The 11,099-nt window shown below is 45.3% G+C and overlaps 1 long non-coding RNA gene across 1 annotated transcript; it reads left to right on the top strand.

The window, feature by feature from the left end:
• The first annotated feature begins 2,083 nt into the window (after positions 1-2,083).
• Positions 2,084-10,804, top strand: LOC109202881 (uncharacterized). The gene is made up of 3 exons (XR_002062861.2): positions 2,084-2,153; positions 2,992-2,994; positions 10,606-10,804. It is a non-coding gene; the product is annotated as an uncharacterized LOC109202881 (long non-coding RNA).
• The last annotated feature ends 295 nt before the right edge of the window (positions 10,805-11,099 follow it).

The raw sequence follows: 11,099 nt of genomic DNA, 5'->3' as shown, positions 1-11,099 counted from the left end.
GACAGGCCCCTTGGACCCCTCCAGCGGAGACGAATGAAGGCTGGACAGGCTCCTCGGACCCTCCAGCTGAAACAGAATGCTGAAGTGGTCCTCCGGACCCTCCAGCGAAGACGAATGATGGCTGGACAGGCCCCTCGGACCCTCCAGCGAAGACGGACGAAGGCTGGACAGGCCCCTTGGACCCTCCAGCGAAGACGAATGTTGGCTGGACAGGCCCCTTGGACCCCTCCAGCGGAAACGGAAGGCTGAAGCGGTCCCTCGGACCCTCCAGCGAAGACGGACGAATGCTGGACAGGCCCCTCGGACCCTCCAGCGAAGACGAATGTTGGCTGGACAGGCCCCTTGGACCCCTCCAGCGGAAACGGAAGGCTGAAGCGGTCCCTCGGACCCTCCAGCGAAGACGGACGAATGCTGGACAGGCCCTCGGACCCTCCAGCGAAGACGAATGTTGGCTGGACAGGCCCCTTGGACCCCTCCAGCGGAAACGGAAGGCTGAAGCGGTCCCTCGGACCCTCCAGCGAAGACGGACGAATGCTGGACAGGCCCCTCGGACCCTCCAGCGAAGACGAATGTTGGCTGGACAGGCCCCTTGGACCCCTCCAGCGGAGACGAATGAAGGCTGGACAGGCCCCTCGGACCCTCCAGCTGAAACAGAATGCTGAAGCGGTCCTCCGGACCCTCCAGCGAAGACGAATGTATCCCGGACGAGCCCCCAATTCTGTTACGACCCGGCTCAAGGCCGCAACAAAAAAAAAGATGAATACCAGGTTGTGGGTGAGAAGAGGCTTTATCTTAAACTGGACAACCAGGTTGGCTAAAAAATGGCTGGTGCCACTAAAGCAAACACAACAAAAGAGATGGATAAAATGGTAAACGGAGAACTAAACTATACTGGGAAAAACTAAACTACTGACCCTGAACAGAAACACAAACCTGAACACGAATAACAGCCAGCAGAAAACAGATGACGGTTGGGCAGCAGGGAAACACACGGATGAGACATGGTGGATACACAGACGGACCAGCCCAAAACTACAAAGACAGAGGACGCGACTTAAATACACACAGGGAAACACAGGGAGATTGCACACAGGTGGGGAACACAGCTGGGAATAATCAACAAGACGAGACAGAGGTAAAACTGAACACACTCACATGAGACGCAGACCTTCACAATAAAACAGGAAACGAGAACAAATCCTTAAACATAACACAAAACAAAACACTGACAACATTAAATCGTAACATAAAGAACGCAGACGGTGACAAAGCGCGAGTCCATGAGTGTCTCCTGTGCGAGCGCTCTGTGACCGTCCTCGCGAGTAAAAGAAAAGAACTGCAGTGTGTTAGTGTTTTCTAACTCAGACGTCTCAGCTGAAGAACGGCAGGGTGATTTAAAGAAATCCCCTGTCATTTAAATTGGTCCTTCGAGCCTAGAGATGGAAAAAGCAGACACGTTTCTGTGACTCCAATAAGGTCTGACTTCTGCATCCTGACACCGTGGGTAAACCAGCACCGAAGTCTGTCGACAGCCCTCTCCAGGTAGAGGTGAGAGTCCTGGGCGTAAATTCGCATCCAGGCCGGTCCTGGTCCACGACGCTGGGATCCAGATGACCTGAACAACCAGCAAAAGACGACTGAGGGTGAGAAAACACTTTTTGGTTTTAAACTGCCGGAAGGGTTTAGAAGAGATGCGCATAGGTCTTATCCGCCGCAAGGATTAATAGCGCATTAGGCTGACCCACTGCACGGGTGCACAAAAGAGAAGCGCATAGGTCTAACCCGCCGCAAGGGTCCAAGTAGGTCTAACCCGCCGCAAGGGTTTGAAGAACGAACACGTGAAATAGGTTGAGTTCGCCGGAAGGAACTAAGTTTAGGCTGGTTTTAGAGGTAGCTGCAATTACCTCGTAATAAATTATATTTAGACTGGTTTCAGAAGTAGCCGAAATTACTTCGTGACAAATTAGCGTGCAAATGTCTATCTGTGTGTATGTATATGTGTTTTATGTATATGTGTTTTGAAAGTAAGTTGATTTTACAGCACAACACGCTGCCGAACTACTTCCATTGTTTGTTTGTTTTTTATTGTTTTCTTTGTGTATCCTGCAAAAGCTCAAGTACTGGTGATAAAGGGGAAAGGTAGAAGGGCGTGTGTTGTGGAAGTTTTCCACTTAAATAAAGCCTGCAGATGAGCGGTGAGCGGTAGCTAACATTCTTTAATCAAAGCACACACAGAACAACCAAGCTTGATGGAGAGCCTACATGACCATGGGGCAGGGTCAGCAGAGTCTCACTGAGCCTAGCATGGCTCTCAGTTAAATACCTTCCACAGGAACAAAAGGCAGTACACAGCTGTTTCACACCTTAAGGTTCACACTCCCTTGCTACCTCCCAGAGTCCTCGAAGAGACAAAAGACTCTCCCTCCTGTGGAGTTGTCTGCTTCCCCCAACTTCCTAAATAGACCCCCACCATTTGTCTTACAGTATGAGTGTCAGACATGTTAAAATCACCAAGGCATTACAATAACATGATTAATACATAAGTGAAAGAAATTCCATTACAATCCCACCCTTTGATTCTTAAATCAAGAATCACATTAATACCAGAATTTCTTTCCTGACATTCTGTATATCACATCAACATTATTGTACACTTAAAGGAGTTTCACACTGTGTATCCTCACTTCACTGTTCTCCCACCACCCTTTGTTCATCTTTAATCCTCCCCACAATCTAAGCTCTCACATGCAAATGGCAACAACAATTATACAGAGGAAAGGTCTTCTCCATAGTGTCAGAGTACTTTGCATGGCAAAGTGAAACATCCTTAGGTGGTCATTCCCAGTCACAGTCATGGCTCCTGGTGTCTGTGCCATTTACAGAGTCATAATTCCAACGTTTGTCTCCCTCTGTGCTGTCACTTTTTGAGCTTGGCATGCTCTCTTCATCCCTCGATTTCTGTTCCAACGCGGGTGTAGATTTAAGGCAGAGCACGTCGTACACCTTAGTTGTCTTCCTCAACGTCAACGTAGAAACTTTTCATTTTATTTTAAGATTTTGCTGTTCAAAATCTCCTCGTGACAATCCTTTGGAAGCCCAGTGGTGCAGCCCACTGTTGTTTGTCTGCTGTCCTGCAGATGGTCCCTGCTTCTCACTGGTCCTGGTGAAGCATTCTCTCCTGGTCATGGTCTGTATCTGCACCTCAGTCAATCCTTCCATATCTCTCATGTCACGGTCCCTGAAATTTAAAAATGAAAGCTTCCACGGAAAACCCTCTTTTGCCCTATGTCAGCTTAGCACAATTAGACATGCACAATGAAGTTGTGCATTGTCTCTTAAAAATTCACAGGGCTTCTCCCCTGGAGTAGTTTCACTCCAGGCCCTGTCATAATGAAAAAAAAAAAACATTAGCCAGTGGTGTGTCCTGCTGTAAATCATGTGATTAGATCCCACGATTAACCCTTTGCTGTGGAAAAATAGATGTTATGCACACTTTCTCACAGTGACCTCTGCACTGTAAACAATACAAGGTCATGAATAACACACCGCTGGTAAATTCAAAGACATAGAAAGTGGCAATTAAAAGGTTAAATCAGCACGGCCTAAAAGCCCATGCAACCTGTTGCTGTCATCTTTCTGCTCCTGTAAAAAGAAACATACATACATACATACATCCACCCTTTTGTCAGGTCAAGGTTTTGTCAGTCCAGTCAGTCCCCATTTTTATTTGCTGACAGTAGAACCTCGTGACGCAATAAGTTTCTACTGCCAGCAATGACGTCATTTCAAAAAAGAAAAAAAGAATTTAGACTGGATTACCTCGCTGAATCCTTTTTGGCAGGGACTTGTTTTCTGGTTGTCCCAAATAAGTGGCTTTCTCCCGAGCCCATTTTAATTTTTTGGAGAAACTCACTTGCGATTGTTCAACATGTTGTGTAGCGCTTTCGATACCGATCTTGCAGGCCTGCTTCAAAAGAGAAAATTGCCAAACAAAAATCTCAGTGCACTGTTAAAAATCAGGCCTCTTTTTAGAAGTTGTCTAAGCATGCTCTTAGAATGATAGATCAAAACAAAACTGATTGGCAGTTTCAAAGTGGTACCAAAGGAAAATCCAAAATCCCCAAAACTTTCATCCACCAGTCACACACCTCACACAACAACATTCTATTAGATAATGAGTTTTGTTTTCCCCCATGTAACCAGATGTGTGTTATGATAAGACCTCCCCCACACATCAGAAACAAGAAACTCAATAATCTATTAGTCTCCACTCATCTGACCCCCCTGCAGCATTCTGTTCACCCCTGCAATAATTCAATCATCCTTCCCCAAAATAATACTAGTTCACTAGTCTATGTATCACTTCTTAACCCACTAAGTGAACCGGACAAGATGATGGTAACAGAAACGCCTGCTTAAAATGCTATTTGGTCCTCATGAGCTTCATTGCATGTGTGTTTGTGTTAGTAGGATTAATGCATTTTTCTGTTTGTGTAATTTTTGTGTACCTCTCCTCTTTGCGGTGCTCCAGATACTTTTCAATTCTCCACGCAAGGCAGTCGTTTTTTCTTCCCAGTTTCCTAAACCCAAATTTCATTTCCCACACTAAAACAGCCATGTTCTCCCCTGCTCCTTCCACTGTGGTCTCATCTCATCTCTCCCCCTTGCAGCAGTCCAGTGAGTCAGTTGTCTTTCAGCTTCGTCCTGTGTTTTCCACTTTCTCATTTTGCCATTTTGCTCCAAAAGTGGCAAATGTCCAGCTCAGACAGTCTTTTCAAAGGTCCATTCACACACAGTGAAGTTGCAGCTCGTTGGAAATGCACATCCATCCATCCAGTCATGATGATGCCATTTTTCTCCTTGCTGCCGCTGTCTTTGCACAGCTGCTGCTGCAACTTTTCTTCACTGCTCAGGACACTGCTGTGAGCTCTTGAGATCCATCTCATTGTTCTGGAACTGCATTTCTTGTCTTCAGGGAGAGATTCTTGGAGCTTGTTTTCTCAGGGTGACAAACACATGGAAGTTAAGCTGTAAAACAATTCAGCCAAAACTTGGCTTGAGTGTTTCTAATGATGTTAACCTATAATTTCTTCCGACTGCTGCACGTGAAAAATTGATCAGGGTCTGCTCTTCACCTGCAAGTGACACACTGAGACATTTTGATCATTCTTATCACTGCTTAAAGAAACACGTCTCCCCTCTCTGGTTCTGAAGTCCCTTTTCTTAAAAACCCAGAGAGATTGTAGTTGTTCTACATTGAAAATCACCAAACCCTCTTCCTATTTTTGCTTATTTTCCTTTTTTGCTTAATTTCATTAACAAGTCTGCGAAATTCTTGTGTGTCCACCCTGGGGGAGCTGGTGGCCTGCAGTACCACCCTCTCCCGCTAGTTGGAAACAACTTTTACACACATTTCTACACTCCTCTCTTTTTTTCCCCTTTTCTTGTTTTTGTTCCCATTTTTCACTGTTTTTTTTTTTTTTTTTTTTTTACACACACATCAACTTTTCCCACACAACCATTCTCTGCAATCTTACACACCACACATTTACTCAGTTCTTACCATACAGTCAAACATTGAGTTTTGTCCCTGGCCGCCTGGTGAAACGTCTGCCACTCTACTGGATCTAGATCCCATTTTACTACACGAGGCGTCCCCCGTGAGGCCCTTGCCTTCTACGGACCAAGGAACGAACACCGCCACTCCGTGCACTATAGTATGCAGAAATGGACTCCGACAGCGTACCCGAACCGCTGTCCCTGTGGCGTACTTGGATCGAACACAGGTCTGGGCCGGCTTCTCCCCAACAGCGCGCTCGAGCCAATGTCCTTGTGATGGACCGTACCCAACACAAGCCTGGGGCCTCAAACCACCAGGATTTCCTCCCGGAGACTCGAACTCCGGGGGCAGCCAGCGTTCCCCCCCCCTCGGCCAGACAAAAAACTCCCCATGACTGCATACAAGTTAGCTACAACTCACCCATCTGCAGGAGTCCCCTCAAAGTCGATGGTCTCGGTGGTGACTGAAACACACGGCTCCGTGTCTCCTCCATTTCCTTTGCTTCAACAGCTGGTAGGACAAAGGTACCTTTTCCCTCAGGGGTGATCAGCTCGTCCATGGAACCGTTGTTCAGCGACCACACGGACCACCCTGCTCACAGCGCCATTCTGTTGTGGAAGTTTTCCACTTAAATAAAGCCTGCAGATGAGCGGTGAGCGGTAGCTAACATTCTTTAATCAAAGCACACACAGAACAACCAAGCTTGATGGAGAGCCTACATGACCATGGGGCAGGGTCAGCAGAGTCTCACTGAGCCTAGCATGGCTCTCAGTTAAATACCTTCCACAGGAACAAAAGGCAGTACACAGCTGTTTCACACCTTAAGGTTCACACTCCCTTGCTACCTCCCAGAGTCCTCGAAGAGACAAAAGACTCTCCCTCCTGTGGAGTTGTCTGCTTCCCCCAACTTCCTAAATAGACCCCCACCATTTGTCTTACAGTATGAGTGTCAGACATGTTAAAATCACCAAGGCATTACAATAACATGATTAATACATAAGTGAAAGAAATTCCATTACAATCCCACCCTTTGATTCTTAAATCAAGAATCACATTAATACCAGAATTTCTTTCCTGACATTCTGTATATCACATCAACATTATTGTACACTTAAAGGAGTTTCACACTGTGTATCCTCACTTCACTGTTCTCCCACCACCCTTTGTTCATCTTTAATCCTCCCCACAATCTAAGCTCTCACATGCAAATGGCAACAACAATTATACAGAGGAAAGGTCTTCTCCATAGTGTCAGAGTACTTTGCATGGCAAAGTGAAACATCCTTAGGTGGTCATTCCCAGTCACAGTCATGGCTCCTGGTGTCTGTGCCATTTACAGAGTCATAATTCCAACGTTTGTCTCCCTCTGTGCTGTCACTTTTTGAGCTTGGCATGCTCTCTTCATCCCTCGATTTCTGTTCCAACGCGGGTGTAGATTTAAGGCAGAGCACGTCGTACACCTTAGTTGTCTTCCTCAACGTCAACGTAGAAACTTTTCATTTTATTTTAAGATTTTGCTGTTCAAAATCTCCTCGTGACAATCCTTTGGAAGCCCAGTGGTGCAGCCCACTGTTGTTTGTCTGCTGTCCTGCAGATGGTCCCTGCTTCTCACTGGTCCTGGTGAAGCATTCTCTCCTGGTCATGGTCTGTATCTGCACCTCAGTCAATCCTTCCATATCTCTCATGTCACGGTCCCTGAAATTTAAAAATGAAAGCTTCCACGGAAAACCCTCTTTTGCCCTATGTCAGCTTAGCACAATTAGACATGCACAATGAAGTTGTGCATTGTCTCTTAAAAATTCACAGGGCTTCTCCCCTGGAGTAGTTTCACTCCAGGCCCTGTCATAATGAAAAAAAAAACATTAGCCAGTGGTGTGTCCTGCTGTAAATCATGTGATTAGATCCCACGATTAACCCTTTGCTGTGGAAAAATAGATGTTATGCACACTTTCTCACAGTGACCTCTGCACTGTAAACAATACAAGGTCATGAATAACACACCGCTGGTAAATTCAAAGACATAGAAAGTGGCAATTAAAAGGTTAAATCAGCACGGCCTAAAAGCCCATGCAACCTGTTGCTGTCATCTTTCTGCTCCTGTAAAAAGAAACATACATACATACATACATCCACCCTTTTGTCAGGTCAAGGTTTTGTCAGTCCAGTCAGTCCCCATTTTTATTTGCTGACAGTAGAACCTCGTGACGCAATAAGTTTCTACTGCCAGCAATGACGTCATTTCAAAAAAGAAAAAAAGAATTTAGACTGGATTACCTCGCTGAATCCTTTTTGGCAGGGACTTGTTTTCTGGTTGTCCCAAATAAGTGGCTTTCTCCCGAGCCCATTTTAATTTTTTGGAGAAACTCACTTGCGATTGTTCAACATGTTGTGTAGCGCTTTCGATACCGATCTTGCAGGCCTGCTTCAAAAGAGAAAATTGCCAAACAAAAATCTCAGTGCACTGTTAAAAATCAGGCCTCTTTTTAGAAGTTGTCTAAGCATGCTCTTAGAATGATAGATCAAAACAAAACTGATTGGCAGTTTCAAAGTGGTACCAAAGGAAAATCCAAAATCCCCAAAACTTTCATCCACCAGTCACACACCTCACACAACAACATTCTATTAGATAATGAGTTTTGTTTTCCCCCATGTAACCAGATGTGTGTTATGATAAGACCTCCCCCACACATCAGAAACAAGAAACTCAATAATCTATTAGTCTCCACTCATCTGACCCCCCTGCAGCATTCTGTTCACCCCTGCAATAATTCAATCATCCTTCCCCAAAATAATACTAGTTCACTAGTCTATGTATCACTTCTTAACCCACTAAGTGAACCGGACAAGATGATGGTAACAGAAACGCCTGCTTAAAATGCTATTTGGTCCTCATGAGCTTCATTGCATGTGTGTTTGTGTTAGTAGGATTAATGCATTTTTCTGTTTGTGTAATTTTTGTGTACCTCTCCTCTTTGCGGTGCTCCAGATACTTTTCAATTCTCCACGCTAGGCAGTCGTTTTTTCTTCCCAGTTTCCTAAACCCAAATTTCATTTCCCACACTAAAACAGCCATGTTCTCCCCTGCTCCTTCCACTGTGGTCTCATCTCATCTCTCCCCCTTGCAGCAGTCCAGTGAGTCAGTTGTCTTTCAGCTTCGTCCTGTGTTTTCCACTTTCTCATTTTGCCATTTTGCTCCAAAAGTGGCAAATGTCCAGCTCAGACAGTCTTTTCAAAGGTCCATTCACACACAGTGAAGTTGCAGCTCGTTGGAAATGCACATCCATCCATCCAGTCATGATGATGCCATTTTTCTCCTTGCTGCCGCTGTCTTTGCACAGCTGCTGCTGCAACTTTTCTTCACTGCTCAGGACACTGCTGTGAGCTCTTGAGATCCATCTCATTGTTCTGGAACTGCATTTCTTGTCTTCAGGGAGAGATTCTTGGAGCTTGTTTTCTCAGGGTGACAAACACATGGAAGTTAAGCTGTAAAACAATTCAGCCAAAACTTGGCTTGAGTGTTTCTAATGATGTTAACCTATAATTTCTTCCGACTGCTGCACGTGAAAAATTGATCAGGGTCTGCTCTTCACCTGCAAGTGACACACTGAGACATTTTGATCATTCTTATCACTGCTTAAAGAAACACGTCTCCCCTCTCTGGTTCTGAAGTCCCTTTTCTTAAAAACCCAGAGAGATTGTAGTTGTTCTACATTGAAAATCACCAAACCCTCTTCCTATTTTTGCTTATTTTCCTTTTTTGCTTAATTTCATTAACAAGTCTGCGAAATTCTTGTGTGTCCACCCTGGGGGAGCTGGTGGCCTGCAGTACCACCCTCTCCCGCTAGTTGGAAACAACTTTTACACACATTTCTACACTCCTCTCTTTTTTTCCCCTTTTCTTGTTTTTGTTCCCATTTTTCACTGTTTTTTTTTTTTTTTTTTTTTTTTACACACACATCAACTTTTCCCACACAACCATTCTCTGCAATCTTACACACCACACATTTACTCAGTTCTTACCATACAGTCAAACATTGAGTTTTGTCCCTGGCCGCCTGGTGAAACGTCTGCCACTCTACTGGATCTAGATCCCATTTTACTACACGAGGCGTCCCCCGTGAGGCCCTTGCCTTCTACGGACCAAGGAACGAACACCGCCACTCCGTGCACTATAGTATGCAGAAATGGACTCTGACAGCGTACCCGAACCGCTGTCCCTGTGGCGTACTTGGATCGAACACAGGTCTGGGCCGGCTTCTCCCCAACAGCGCGCTCGAGCCAATGTCCTTGTGATGGACCGTACCCAACACAAGCCTGGGCCTCAAACCACCAGGATTTCCTCCCGGAGACTCGAACTCCGGGGCAGCCAGCGTTCCCCCCCCCCTCGGCCAGACAAAAAACTCCCCATGACTGCATACAAGTTAGCTACAACTCACCCATCTGCAGGAGTCCCCTCAAAGTCGATGGTCTCGGTGGTGACTGAAACACACGGCTCCGTGTCTCCTCCATTTCCTTTGCTTCAACAGCTGGTAGGACAAAGGTACCTTTTCCCTCAGGGGTGATCAGCCCGTCCATGGAACCGTTGTTCAGCGACCACACGGACCACCCTGCTCACAGCGCCATTCTGTTGTGGAAGTTTTCCACTTAAATAAAGCCTGCAGATGAGCGGTGAGCGGTAGCTAACATTCTTTAATCAAAGCACACACAGAACAACCAAGCTTGATGGAGAGCCTACATGACCATGGGGCAGGGTCAGCAGAGTCTCACTGAGCCTAGCATGGCTCTCAGTTAAATACCTTCCACAGGAACAAAAGGCAGTACACAGCTGTTTCACACCTTAAGGTTCACACTCCCTTGCTACCTCCCAGAGTCCTCGAAGAGACAAAAGACTCTCCCTCCTGTGGAGTTGTCTGCTTCCCCCAACTTCCTAAATAGACCCCCACCATTTGTCTTACAGTATGAGTGTCAGACATGTTAAAATCACCAAGGCATTACAATAACGTGATTAATACATAAGTGAAAGAAATTCCATTACAGCGTGTCAGCAACCACCCCCGAGTTTAGTACCAGAGAAAGCTTTGCAGTTCTGTGATAATGGGGAATCAGCCCACAAAACTCACTGTTGACGAGCAGTGGCTAGAAAAGAAATGTCCAGGCGCCGGACAAATCAGTGCTTGTAGATGAAGAATTCCTAAGAAAACAAAACGTCCCATTATACATTCACCCATATCAGGAGGAACATAATAATCCCTTATCAAGTGAAAAATTAGAGATCAAAGTAGAAGTTTAAAAAGAGTTGGATACAGACCCAACTGAATATATATAAATACAAGAGGAATGAAGTGGAATAAACAAAAGGTTAAATTAAATTAGAGCTTATCTCTACTATATTCAAACTAATAATAGGAAGCATAGCAACCTGTAAATTGGTATTACCAAATGAAACAAAATTGGGTAGACAACCATACCCAGAATGAATGAAAGCAGATAATTCACACGAAACCATTTTAAATAAAATAGAGAAATGCATAACGTATAT

The sequence above is a fragment of the Oreochromis niloticus genome, linkage group LG7 (genome assembly GCF_001858045.2).
Source record: "Oreochromis niloticus isolate F11D_XX linkage group LG7, O_niloticus_UMD_NMBU, whole genome shotgun sequence".
In the NCBI taxonomy this organism is placed as follows: Eukaryota; Metazoa; Chordata; class Actinopteri; order Cichliformes; family Cichlidae; genus Oreochromis; species Oreochromis niloticus.
Note: the sequence above shows the minus strand (reverse complement) of the source record. Positions and strands in the feature narration are given on the sequence as shown.